The sequence below is a fragment of the Globicephala melas genome, chromosome 13, assembly GCF_963455315.2.
Source record: "Globicephala melas chromosome 13, mGloMel1.2, whole genome shotgun sequence".
NCBI classification, from domain to species: domain Eukaryota; kingdom Metazoa; phylum Chordata; class Mammalia; order Artiodactyla; family Delphinidae; genus Globicephala; species Globicephala melas.
The window spans coordinates 13,316,754-13,331,211 of record NC_083326.1 but is presented as its reverse complement, the minus strand read 5'-3'; the positions used below and the strand labels follow the sequence as shown (position 1 = coordinate 13,331,211).

Genomic DNA, 14,458 nt, shown 5'->3' with positions numbered 1-14,458 from the left:
GGGAAAAAAAGGTAAAAAACACAAACACATGGAAACTAAACAATATGTTACTAAATAACCAAGAGATCATTAAAGAGATCAAGGAGGAAATCAAAAAATACCTAGACACAAATGACAATGAAAACACAACGTCCGAAAACATATGGGATGCAGCAAAAGCAGTTCCTAGAAAAAAATTTATAGCTATACAAGCCTACCTCAAGAAACAAGAAAAATATCAAGTAAACAATCTAACCTTATACCTAAAGGAACTAGAGAAAGAAGAACAAACAAAACCCAAAGTTAGCAGAAGGAAAGAAATCATAAAGATCAGAGCAGAAATAAATGAAATAGAAACAAAGAAAACAATAGCAAAGATCAATAAAACTAAAACCTGATTCTTTGAGAAGATAAACAGAATTAATAAACCATTAGCCAGACTCATCAGGAAAAAGAGGAAGAGGACTCAATAAAATTAGACATCAAGGGCTTCCCTGGTGGCGCAGTGGTTGAGAGTCCACCTGCCGATGCAGGGGACATGGATTCATGCCCCAGTCTGGGAGGATCCCATGTGCCGCGGAGCGGCTGGGCCCGGGAGCCATGGCCGCTGAGCCTGCGCTCCGCAATGGGAGAGGCCGCAACAGTGAGAGGCCCGTGTACCGCAAAAAAAAAAAAAAATTAGACATGAAAAAGGAGAAGTTACAACAGACACCGCAGAAATACAAAGCATCCTCAGAGACTACTACAAGCAACTCTGTGCCAATAAAACGGACAATGTGGAAGAAATGGACAAATTATTAGAAAGGTATAACCTTCCAAGACTGAACCAGGAAGAAACAAAATATGAACAGACCAATCACAAGTAATGAAATTGAAACTGTGATTAAAAATCTCCCAACAAACAAAAGTGCAGGACCAGATGGCTTCACAGGTGAATTCTATCAAACATTTAGAGAAGAGCTAACGCCCAGCCCTCTCAAACTCTTCCACAAAATTGCAGAGGAAGGAACACTCCCAAACTCATTCTATGAGGCCAGCATCAGCCTGATACCAAAACCAGACAAAGATACTACAAAAAAAGAAAATTACAGACCAATATCAATGATGAATATAGATGCAAAAATCCTCAACAAAATACTAGCAAACAGGGCTTCCCTGGTGGCGCAGTGGTTGAGAGTCCACCTGACGATGCAAGGGACGTGGGTTCATGCCCCAGTCCGGGAGGATCCCACATGCCGCGGAGCGGCTGGGCCCGTGAGCCATGGCCACTGAGCCTGCGCGTCCAGAGCCTGTGCTCCGCGGCGGGAGAGGGCCGTGTACCGAAAAAAAATACTAGGAAACAGAATCCAACAACACATTAAAAGGATCATACACCACGATCAAGTGGGATTTATCCCAGGGATGCAAGGATTCTTCAGTATACACAAATCAATCAATGTGATACACCATATTAACAAACTGAAAAATAAAAACCACATGATCATCTCAATAGATGCAGGAAAAACTTTTGACAATATTCAACACCCATTTATGATAAAAAAACTCTCCAGAAAGTAGGCACAGAGGGAACCTACCTCAACATAATAAAGGCAATACACGACAAACCCACAGCAAACATCATTCTCAATCAAGAAAAACTGAAAGCATTTCCTCTAAGATCAGGAACAAGACAAGGATGTCCACTCGCACCGCTATTATTCAACATAGCTTTGGAAGTCCTAGCCACAGCAATCAGAGAAGAAAAAGAAATAGAAGGAACACAAATTGGGAAAGAAGAAGTAAAACTGTCACTGTGTGCAGATGACATGATACTATATAGAGAGAATCCTAAAAATGCCACCAGAAAATTACTAGAGCTAATCAATGAATTTGGTAAAGTTGCAAGATACAAAATTAATGCACAGAAATCTCTTGCATTCCTATACACTAATGATGAAAAATCTGAAACAGAAATTATGGAAACATTCCCATTTACCATTGCAACAAAAAGAATAAAATACCTAGGAATAAACCTACCTAGGGAGATAAAAAACCTGTATGCCGAAAACCATAAGACACTGGTGAAAGAAATTAAAGATGATACCAACAGATGGAGAGATATACCATGTTCTTGGATTGGAAGAATTAATACTGTGAAAATGACTATACTACCCAAAGCAATCTACAGATTCAAAGCAATCCCTATCAAATTACCAATAGCATTTTTTACAGAACTAGAACAAATCATCTTAAAATTTGTATGGAGACACAAAAAACCCCGAACAGCCAAAGCAGTCTTGAGGGAAAAAACGGAGCTGGAGGAATCAGACTCCCTGACTTCAGACTATACTACAAAGCTACAGTAATCGAGGCAATACGGTACTGGCACAAAAACAGAAACAAAGATCAATGGAACAAGATAGAAAGCCCAGAGATAAACCCACACACCTATGGTCAACTAATCTATGACAAAGGAGGCAAAGATATACAATGGAGAAAAGACAGCCTCTTCAATAAGTGGTGCTGGGAAAACTGGACAGCTACATGTAAAAGAATGAAATTGGAACACTCCCTAACACCATACACAAAAATAAATTCAAAATGGATTTGAGACCTAAATGTAAGAGTGGACACTATAAAACTCTTAGAGGAAAACACAGGAAGAACACTCTGACATAAACCACAGCAAGATCTTTTTTGATCCACCTCCTGGAGTAATGGAAATAAAAATAAACAAATGGGACCTAATGAAACTTCAAAGCTTTTGCACAGCAAAGGAAACCATAAACAAGATCAAAAGACAACCCTCAGAATAGGAGAAAATATTTGCAAATGAATCAACAGACAAAAGATTAATCTCCAAAATATATAAACAGCTCATGCAGCTCAATATTAAAGAAACAAACAACCCAATCAAAAATGGGCAGAAGACCTAAATAGTTATCTCTCCAAAGAAGACATACAGATGGCCAAGAAGCACATGAAAAGCTGTTCAACATCACTAATTATTAGAGAAATGCAACTCAAAACTACAATGAGGTATCACCCCACACCAGTTAGAACGGGCAACATCAGAAAATCTGCAAACAACAAATGCTGGAGAGGGTGTGGAGAAAAGGGAACCCTCTTGCACTGTTGGTGGGAATGTAAATTGATATAGCCACTATGGAGAACAGTATGGAAGTTCCTTAAAAAACTAAAAATAGAATTACCATGTGATCCAGCAATCCCACTACTGGGCATATACCCAGAGAAAACCATAATTCCAAAAGACACATGCACCCCAATGTTCATTGCAGCACTATTTACAATAGCCAGGTCATGGAAGTAACCTAAATGCCCATCGACAGACAAATGGATAAAGAAGTTGTGGTACATATATAGAATGGAATATTACTCAGCCATAAAAAGGAACAAAATTGAGTCATTTGTTGAGACGTGGATGGATCTAGAGACTGCCATACAGAGTGAAGTCAGAAAGAGAAAAACAAATATCGTATGTTAAGGCATGTATGTGGAACCTAGAAAAATGGTACAGATGAACTGGTTTGCAGGGCAGAAATTGAGCCACAGATGTAGAGAACAAACATATGCACACCAAAGGGGGAAAACCGTGGTGGAGTGGGGGTGGTGGTGTGCTGAATTGGGCGATTGGGATTGACATGTATACACTGATGTGTATAAAACTGATGACTAATAAGAACCTGTTGTATAAAAAAATATATAAAATAAAATTCAGAAATTCAAAAAAAGAAGAAAATCCTAAAGACTCTATCAAAAATAACCTGTTAAATCTAATTAATGAATCCAGTAAAGTTGTAGAATACAACATTAACATTGAAAAATCAGTAGCATCTCTATTATAATAAATTATCTGAAAAAGAAAGAAAATTATTCCATTTAGAGGAGCATCAAAAACAATAGCATATTTAGCAGTGAATTTAACCAAGGAGGTGAAAGATCTCTACTCTGAAAACTACAAGACACTGATGAAAGAAAGAAATCAAAGACAACACAAATAAATGGAAAGGTATCCTGTGTTCATGGATGTGAAGAATATTGCTGCAGTGTCAACACTACCAAAAGCCATCTAGAGATTTGATGCAATTCCTATCAAGATTCCAATGGCATTTTTTACAGAAGTAGAAAAACCAATGCTAAAATTTATATGGAAGCACAAAAGACTCTGAATAGCCAAAGCAATCCTGAGAAAAAAGGACAAAACGGCTGGTATCACTTTCCTGATTTCAAGCTATACTTACAAAACTACAGGAATCAACAGTATGGTACTGGCATAAAAACAGATAAATAGACTAATGGAACAGAACCAAGAGCCCAGAAATAAACCCAAGTATATATGGTCAGATAATATTTGACAAGGAAGCCAATAATACTCAATGGAGAAAATAGTGTCTCTGCAATAAATGGTAAAAATTGGATATCCACATGGAGAAGAATGAAATTCCACCCTATCTTACACCACTCACAAAAATTAATTCCAAATGGATCAGAGACCTAAATGTAAGACCTGAAACCATAAACCTCCTAGCAGAACACAGAAAAAAAGCTCCTCGACATGGATCTTGGCAATGATTTTTTAAAATATGACACCTAAAGCACAAGCAACAAAATAAAAGATAAACAAATGGAACTACATCAAATCAGAAAGCTGCATAGCAAAAGAAAAAAGTCAACAAAATTAAAAGATAACCTTTGGAATGGGAAGAAGCATTTGCAAACCATTTATCTGAAAAGGGGCTAATATCCAAAATACACAGGGAACTCATATGCACAAAAAATAAGAATCCAATTTAAAAATGGGCAAAGAACTTGAATACATACTTGTCCAAAGAAGATACACGAATGGCCAACAGGTACATGACGACGCTCAATATCACTAATCACTAGAGAAATCCAAATCAAAACCACAATGAGATATCACCTCACTCCTGTCAGGATGGCTAGCATCAAAAAGACAAAAGATGGGCTTCCCTGGTGGCGCAGTGGTTGAGAGTCCGCCTGCCGATGCAGGGGACACGGGTTCGTGCCCTGGTCCGGGAAGATCCCACATGCTGCGGAGCGGCTGGGCCTGTGAGCCATGGCCGCTGAGCCTGCGTGTCCGGAGCCTGTGCTCCGCAACAGGAGAGGCCACAACAGTTAGAGGCCCACGTACCACAAAAAAAAAAAAAAAAAAAAGACAAAAGATAACAAATGTTGCCAGGATACAAAGAAAAGGGAACCCTTGTGCACATTGGTGGGATTATAAATTGTTTCAGCCACTATGTTAAACAATATGGAGTTCCTCAAACCATTAAAAACAGAACTACCATATGATCCAGACATCCCACTTCTGGGAATATACCTGAAGAAAACAAAAACATGTGAAAGTGATATCTGCATCTCCATGTTCACAACAGCATTATTTACAATAGCCAAGACATGGAAACAACCTAAGTATCCATCAATGGATGAATGGATAAAGAAGCTGTGCTATATACACACAATGGAATATTAGTGTAAGAAACGAGGAAATCCTGCTATTTGTGACAACACAGATGGCCCTTGAGGGCATTATGCTAAGTGAAATAAATCAGGGAGAGGAAGACAAATATGAGATGATCTCACTTATACGTGGAATCTAAAAAAATAGCCAAAATCATGGAAAAAGTGATCAGATCTGTGGTTATCAGAGGTGGAGAAGGGTGGGAGAAACTGGATGAAGGTGGTCAAAAGGCACAAACTTCCACTTATAAGATAAATAAGTACTAGGGATGCATGATGACTATATGCATGATAAATATATATGTAAGTTGTATGATAAATATATATACATAAGTTGTTAAGAGCATAAATCCTAAGGGTTCTCATCACAAGGAAAAAAATTTTTCCTTTATTTTATATTGATATGAGATGATGGATGTTAACTAAACTTAATGTGGTAATCATTTCACTATATATGTAAGTCAAATCATCATGCTGTACACCTTAAACTTACACAGTTCTGTATGTCAATTACACCTCAATAATACCAGGGGCGGGGGGAGATAATACATATGGCAAAACAGCACAAGAACAGATGCTCAACATCGTTAGTCCTTAGGGAAATGCATGAGGAAGGATTAAAAGAGGCACGAGAAAACTTTTGGGGGTGACGAATCTGTTTATTATCTTGATTGTGGTGATGGTTTAATAGGTATATGACATGTTAAAAAATATAAAATTGCACACTTTAAATACAGTAAGTCCCCTACATACGAACCTTCAAGTTGTGACCTTTCAAAAATGTGAACGTGCGGCCCATCAGTCAGGCGTGAGTGAAACTGCAGCTTTCTCCTACTGCTGATGATACTTCAGCTCTACCACCTCCCACCTCCTCTCCCTCCTCCAGTCAGTAACTCTTCTTGCCTGCTCACTCGATGTCAGCCCCTGTATGCCAGCTGTTGTACTGTACTACTATACTTTTCAAGGTACTGTACTGTAAGACTCAAAATGTTTTTATTTTTTGTGTTTGTTTTTTATGTATTATTTCTGTGAAAAGTATTATAAACCTATTACAGTAAACTAGTATTAATATATAGCCGATTGTGTTGTGTACCTAGGCTAACTTTGTTGGACTTACGAACAAACTGGACTTATGAACATGCTCTCAGAACGGAAGTCGTTGGTATGTAGGGGGCTTACTGTATGTGTACCTCAAAAGAAGCTGTTTTAAAGAAAGAAAAAAAAAGCAAAGTGGGGAGACTTTTAAAAGTGAATTATTTTTTCATGTTTTTAACATTTTTTAAAAGTTTTGAACCATATGAATATATATTATCTACTCCAAAAATTAAATAACAATAGAAATGACATTTAAGCCAAAAAAGGGTAGTTTGAGTTGATATTTTTCCTGCTTAAGTTACAAATCCTCTCAAAGGATTTCCCTAGCCCACAAATTCCTCACTAGACCAGCAACCCTCAGCTGTTTACTCTGCTCCCTTGGGTGACTGGGAATCCAAAGACATGGTGGCTTCCTGTTCATGGTTATAGACTGAGAGCAGTGTTCTGTTAGGCCATGTATATGTACATATGTTTTCTTTGACCTCAGAAGAATCTGACTAACATCTTAAGGTCATGTCAAATATGGGGTAGCACCAATAAAATCTGAGAGAATGTTCCAGATTCAAAGACCAGTATAGATTTGCTTCTGTGCCACCCAGTATCAGCTAAGATGAGCTCAGCAGTAAGATGCATAGGAAGAAATAACTCTCATAGTTTTTAAATTATCAGAAATGTGGCCTCGGGAATTCCCTGGCAGTCCAGTGGTTAGGACTGCACACTCTCACTGCCAAGGGCCCGGGTTTCAATCCCTGGTTGGGGAACTAAGATCCCACAAGCCGAGCAGCACGGCAAAAAAAAAAACAGAAAGGAAATTTGGCCTCAAAACTCCCGTTTTTTTTTCTTTTTTTGGCTGCGCGGCTTGCAGGATCTTAGTTCCCTGACCTGGGATGGAACCTGTGTCCCCTGCAGTGGACGCGCAAAGTCCTAACCACTGGACCACCAGGGAATTCCCTGGCCTCAAAACTTGAATCGGGCTTCCCTGGTGGCCCAGGGGTTGAGAGTCCGCCTGCCGATGCAGGGGACACGGGTTCGTGCCCCGGTCCGGGAGGATCCCACATGCCGCGGAGCGGCTGGGCCCGTGAGCCATGGCCGCTGAGCCTGCGCGTCCGGAGCCTGTGCTCCATCCGCAACGGGAGAGGCCACAACAGTGAGAGGCCCGCGTACCGCAAAAACAACAACAACAACAAAAAACAAACTTGAATCAAATTATAATGCAGCTGTTTACAATAAACATAAGAGGAAGGGAAATTCTAACATGGAGAGAAATCCAAACCTCCCAACCAACTATGGTGGTTAAAAACCCAGGGTGCTCCTGCCAAATTCAGGATATGTTACTCACTCCAGATAACCTGCCTATGATCTCCAGTTGGAGAGACGATCAATGTTCCTTTGGCCCCTGATGCTGTTCAACAACAGCAATCATTCCCGAGGTGCTGTCACAAGCCAGGGAATGTTTCTGTTTTTTTCCACCAAGGGATTAAAGATATTGGATCTGGACTGTGAGGCCAACGAGGGACGGTTCCATTGTCTAGCATTTCTCATCAGGAATCAATTCTCCCAAGTGATAAGAATCAACCTTTAGATTAGAGGTCAATTTGCCAAATGGGAGTCATCTTGCAGGTTCGTTACAAAATGGATGCTGAGCCCTGCTGCATAATGAGTAAGCCAGTCTATGGAAATCCTACACGAGGCTTCCTGTTACCAGTCACTTTGGAATGCTCACCTACCTTCAGCTTCCTCATTTAAATTTTGTGTGACTGACATAAAAGTGCATGCTTATTGAAGAGTTTAACAGAGATAACACTAAGGACTATTTATAAAAGTAGAGTTACGGTTCAAGTTTTTGGAAAATTTGCATCAGAATTTCACCATTGTAAACACCTTGAGTAAATGTGGACCAGGAGAGCTCTTTTCAGTTTACTGGGTTTATCCAAGACTGGGATATTTCTTAGGATTTTGTGGCTTTGGGTGAAAATACCTTCACTTTGATCTGCTCCAACAGCAAACAACAACAAAACACCCCATAAACCAAGATATCATTAGCTGGGCCTCTAGAAGCCTCAACTCCTGCTAAACTGATACCATGATTGCTCTTCAAAATCACCTGGAGAAGGTCTCCCTCATTGCTTTCAGCGAACACAATTCACTCTGCTTTGAAAGCTTCCCCAGCTCCTTTCATTTAACTCTGCCTTCACCTTTCTTTAAGGCTACCCCAAATCCCACACTGTACCCAGGACAATTCAAAGAAACTACCCCTGGCTACTGTGAATTGTGCTTTCAGAAAGCAACAAGCAGCCAGAGCACACGCAGCCCGGTGAACCTGCAGGGGGAGCTGGAGAATGAAATGATGGGATTTATGTTTCTAAGTGTTGGCCCTGGTTGAAGTGTAGAAATTAGAATGCAGAACTAAGGAGGATCCAGAACACAGGAGGAATGATATCACAGCTGAGCCCTGAACACATTGGTTGGGGAGGGGGAGGTGTGTCAGGAGCACCCACTCGGCAGAAAATCCAAATACAACCTTATAATCAACCATCTGCAGATTCAACTAATCTCAGGTGTGTAGTACTGCAGTATCTATTAATTGAAAAAAATCCACCTATCAGTTCAAACTCGTGTTGTTCAAGGGTCAACTGTACTTACATGGTACTAGAAGGTAAGGATGGGTGCTGAGGCTGAAAAGTTTGAGTTTTGAGGAAAGACCTTCAGAAGGCTCCTATTTAATGGCTTGAAGCAAGAGATGGGTCATTTCCTGAGAAGTGGGGCAGTGGAAAGGATTTCCAGGGTCTGAGATACTTTGAATTCACTGGGGGCGAAGGAGGGCGGGGCAGGGGATGGGGCGGGCCCAGAAGCCCTCAGCAGCTTGAAGGCTTGAAAGTGTGATTATGCAGGATCGTGGAACAAAAGAACCATGATTAACTATCGATATCATTTGTGCCCTAATTCAGAAGGCTCCCTAGATACCAAGCACACACTAAGCATTTCTGTATAACTTAACCTCATACCAACCTCACAAAGGCAACCTTTCCAGAGGATGATTAGCATTTTACAGTCGAAAATCCCGTGGCTCAGAGAGGTTAAGGAACCCGACCAGGGTCGCCGAGGCAGAACGTAAGAGCCCTGTGTCCTAGGGTATCTGGCTTCAGAGCCCCATTATTTACCCTCCTTAAAGGACAGCAGGACTTTAAAACAATTTCACTCACTTTTTAAGGGAGAAATTATAGATAAAGCTAGCAGTTGACGAACGTGAAGGAGCCTGAGAATCACTGAAATAAATTAACAAGCAAACCTAAGTGTTTACATTTCACTCTACAAGTTACGTTTTCAGTTCCGTAAATTAATAGTTTCACCGTAATGATAACCCACTTTTTGTCTGCAATTTCAAACCGGTTTTAACTATTACTGAGATTTTCTTTTTTTGATTGCTTGACCAATTTGCTAATGAAGCAAACACTAGGCCTCTCCTCCCAGCACCCACTCCCCCACCCCCGTTCCCGGCCCCGGGATGGGGAAAGGTGCCTGAGAGGCGCTTACAGTGATTTCTGCCTCTTCTCTCTCCGAAACTGTTTTGAGGAGCAAATAACTGAGTGCCTGAGAAAGCTCTAAAGACGCCTGTGAGTTTGCTCGGAGATGAAACGCTGAAAGCATCGCTCGAGGTCCGGCCTGCCCACAACTGAGAGATGCGCGCGCAGCCGGAAAAGCAGGACCAGGTGCGCACACGCGGAACTGCCCGGAGACAAAATGGCGCCGCCGCCAGCGCGGGCTTTAAGCGCAAGTCGGCGGCCAGCTACGGTGGCCCTCGGGGGCCATTACAGTGTTAGGACCGCGACTTCGCTTGAGCGAAGGGGACGTCCGCCGAGAGACTAGAACAACCCTGACTGGGCGTGGGGCCGAAACATCGAGGACCGCTAGACGAGGGTGCTCCCAGCAGGCCACAGTCAGATGAGGAGAAAAGAGCAATGCCATTCACTGAATTCATTCATTTATTCATGCACTCATGAGCACCGTCAAACTTCAGTTTGTTCTTGGAAGTGACCCCTTCCGCGATGCTGTAAGGGAAGTTCTGCTTCCGGAGGGAGGCTGGACTAAATGAGATTGTCCCCCCAACAGAATGATACCAATCATTTACTGAGAGCAAGGCTCTGTGCTAAGTGCTCTGGAAGGATGCCAGGATGGCCTCTTACCTACAATCCGGTGGTGACATGTATGGGCCACCTACCAGGCACAGAGCAGAGGCAAGTTCAATGCCGGCTGTGGGTAAATGAGAGAACCGCCCTGGGAAAGAGGAGGTGCGACCCGACCACTTTGTTTTTATTACTGGGGGTAGAAGCTGAGGGTAGTGGGCAGAGGGGCTGGCCTGCAGTAGCCTTGGAGCTGTGTTCCCTTCTCCCACTTCCATTTCCTGTGGTCCTCACTGGTGTTAGGAGAGGTTGTCCTTCCCTTGCGCAAAGAACAGTAAAGATTTCTGCCTACTGGCCTCAGTGTGGGTCACAGACATTTCAACTCCTTCACAGAAACGAAAATACCTGGAGAATTGTTTGAAACCAACAAACATACAAAAAAATAATAATATGCATTCGACTATGGGGGAGATTGCACCCAACACTGTCTATCACACCTCGCAGGGTGTCATAACTGCCTCCCAGTAGGCTATACAGCTCTCTTTTAAGCCAGATGCTTCTGGGTAATGGGGCATGTATCAGTCTACTATTGCCACAATAAAGCTGTGTAACTGCTCCAAAACTCAGAGGCAAAACACAATCATTTATTCTCACTCATGCATCTAGGAGTCAAGCTGGTGTGGGCTGGGTTCCGATGGGCTTGGCTCCAAGCTGCAGACTGGGTCCAGGTCACATTTCTATCACCTTCCTTGGACCAGTGGGCCACTTGGGGTTCACTCTTCTCATGATGGTAGGAGCAAGAAAACAAACTCAACTGTACAAGTACAGTTTAAACCTTTGCTTGCATCACATCTGCCCACCTCCCATGGTCAGAGAAAATCCACATGGCCAAGCCCAACATGAATGAAGCAGCAAAGTACATTTCTCTCACATAGAAAAGGGAAGCATGTGTGAATATTTTAAGCAATAATCTAATTTGACACAAAGCACATGATTACACAGTGAACTCCACAGTTATGCGCCCACTGTCACACTTCCTTCATTGAAAATGTGTTCCCTGGTTAGAGAAGATGCTGTGTACCGCGGAGATGGACATAGCATTCTCTAAGTCCGCAGATGCCAGGGCGGCAGGCAGGGAGGGTACAGCCGCGTGTGGACAACCACTCTACCGTTGACAGGCATATTGCTTGCTGCCTCCTCCAGGAGTTGAATGTAACCCACCAGCCACCAGCTGCACACCTGGTCCCCCCAAAGATTAGTGTCCTATCAGGTCCTCAAAGCTGGCTTCTGCTGTTGTCAGGCTGGGTCCTCCGCAGTGGTAGTCAGGCAGCCAGATCAGCCTTGATGAAGGGCAGCCCATGCCGTTGAACCCATGCATAGCCTCCATCCTGTTACTACGGCGACTTTGTATATGGTTTCTTTGAACAAGCACTGGGGGTCTTGGGCTGGGGGTGGGGGTGTGAGTGGGAAAGGCCAACATCCACAGTTTACAAAGACCTCCTCTATACTGAATGCCTTCTCCTGGGTATTTACACAGGGCAAGATATCTTCACATTCCGGGCCCATGCAGAAAAATTCATCCACATACTTCCCCACCAGACTGCCATCCCTAATCTCTAATCTTGTTCTTTCCAAGTCTCTGATCAACTGGTCAACCCTTTAGCCAGTGTCCATCAGTCCCTCAGGCCATCTCCACTCATGTAAGAAGTGGAAAACCAGTCATCCACTCAACGTTCTAGCATCTGAGATGATTTCCCTTCGCCACTGTCTTTTCAGAGCTGCACCCAAGTAAGGCTGTAATACAATAGCTGCTCACGTCTGGCTCATGCCAGCATATTATGCAGGTGTCACGGACCGGACACGGGGAAATCCCCTGAGTCTGTACGTGTGGGTTGAGGAGTGGTCGAAGCAGGTGTTACAGGAATCTGTCATTTTCCGGCCCAGTCCTGTAGACCCACTTTCCTCTTTACAGTGGAATGTTTCTGTGTACATCCAATTTGATGGATCAGGTGAAACTAAATTCATGAAGGGTAGTTCAGATGACTGTTAGGGCCACCTGACAGGTCCTGTGGCCTTCAGTTGAAGGTGCAGCCAGCCTGCAATGAGGGAGCTAGGGGAATATGTACCCCTACTTCACTCCATCCTTGCCGGTGCTCCCCATTGGCTGCATCTGACCAGAAGCCAGAGAGCCCACTGATGTGTCCACATAAGCCAGCCTCTGGGGGCTCAAAGTAGGATGAAGGGGAGAAATTCATTGGTTGGGCTGTGGTGTCAGCCTCTAGTATGGCCCCCAGTGACCTCCACCCCCTGGAAATCACCCCCCATGTAGTCTTCTCCCATATTATACTAGGGATGGTCTGTGTGACCAGTAACATATAGCGGAAATGATGAAATGTCATTCATTGGTTAGGTTATGAAAAGGCACTGCAGCTCGGGGTTTCGTTGTTGTGGCAGAGAGCTTCCTAAGATGGCCCCATGATCCCTGCCGCCTGGTATTCGTGCCCTGGTATAAAACCCTTTCTTTGAGTGTAGGCTGGACCAAGTGACTCGAATCTAATGAACAGAATATGGCAAAAGTGATGGGATACAAAGGACCGTGGCTTCCATCTTGCCTGCATGCTCTCCTTCCTGCTCGCTTGCTCTGATGAAGCAAGCGGCCCACCGGAAAGGCCCACGTGGCAAGGAGCTGAGGGAGACCTCTGGCCAAGAGCCAGCGAAGAACTGAGGCCCTCAGTCCAACAGCCTGTGAGGAACTGAATCCTGCCGACACCCACAGGAGTGTGTGGGAAAGCATCACCCAGGTGAGATTTACAAATCTTAGCCTGTGCTCACTTCAGCAGCTCATATCCTAAAAGTGGAAGGATACAGAGATTAGCATGGCCCCCATGCAAAGATGGCACAGAAATGTGTGAAGCATTCCGTATTTTTGAGTAATCTTACATACAACTTTCAAAACGAACTGCTAAAAAAAAAAACTTAAATTAGCCCCAGCTGACACCTCGATTTTTGAGAGACGCAGAACCTGAGGTCCCACCTAGGCCTTGCCCAGATTCCTGGTGAGAAAACGACTGTCCCTTGGAGTTTGGGGGTAATCTATTATACAACATAGGCAACCAATACAGTCTCTCTCTCTCTCTCTGTGTCTCTCTCTGTGTCTCTCTCTCTCTCATCACTTGCTTCTGTGGGAACTCAGCTGCCCCTTCACTGGCAGCCCTCTGGAGAGCCCACCTGACGTGAAACCACAGCCTTCTGCCAAGAGCCATGTGTGCGCCTGGCAGCAGATCCTCACCTAGTCAAGACATCAGGTGACTGCAGCCCCTGCCCACAGCTTGATTCCGGAGAGACCCTGTGTCAGAACCCCTGGCTCCGCTACTCCCGAATGCCTGACCCTCAGAAACTATGTGAGGTAATGAATTTGCCTTGCAGCAATAGATAACTAACACATGAGCAAAGAGAAACCATTCAGCAAAGAGGAAAAGGGGAAAGTCCGTGAAACTGGGGGAAATATTCTTCAAGAAAAGTATCTGGTTCATATTTTTGATAGACTCGGAACCTATGCACAGTTATTTTTAGAGTTTCTTTCATAACAAGAGTTTGTTTTCCTTTGATTCAGGGACAAACTCTGGTCTTCCACTAAGCTGAGAATGATGATGTTACCTACCCTTTACTTAGTACCTATGACTGCTGGGCAGTGAACTAAATCAACCTTCACAAATAGGGAAATTGAAGCTCAGACGGGTTAGCTCATTTATCCCACGGCACACAGCAAAAGGCAGAACCAG

The 14,458-nt window shown here is 43.3% G+C and overlaps 1 long non-coding RNA gene and 1 other non-coding gene across 2 annotated transcripts in view; one reads left to right on the top strand and one right to left on the bottom strand.

The window, feature by feature from the left end:
* The window catches only part of LOC115859282 (uncharacterized), a 62,535-nt gene extending 52,273 nt beyond the window's left edge, over nt 1-10,262 (bottom strand). The window contains exon 1 of the long non-coding RNA XR_004041990.3: nt 10,090-10,262. This is a non-coding gene — a long non-coding RNA (uncharacterized lncRNA). The remainder of the gene's footprint in view (nt 1-10,089) is intronic.
* A 3,238-nt stretch (nt 10,263-13,500) lies between these two features.
* LOC115859392 (U6 spliceosomal RNA) lies at nt 13,501-13,604 on the top strand. The gene has a single exon (XR_004042045.1). It is a non-coding gene; the product is annotated as a U6 spliceosomal RNA (small nuclear RNA).
* The last annotated feature ends 854 nt before the right edge of the window (nt 13,605-14,458 follow it).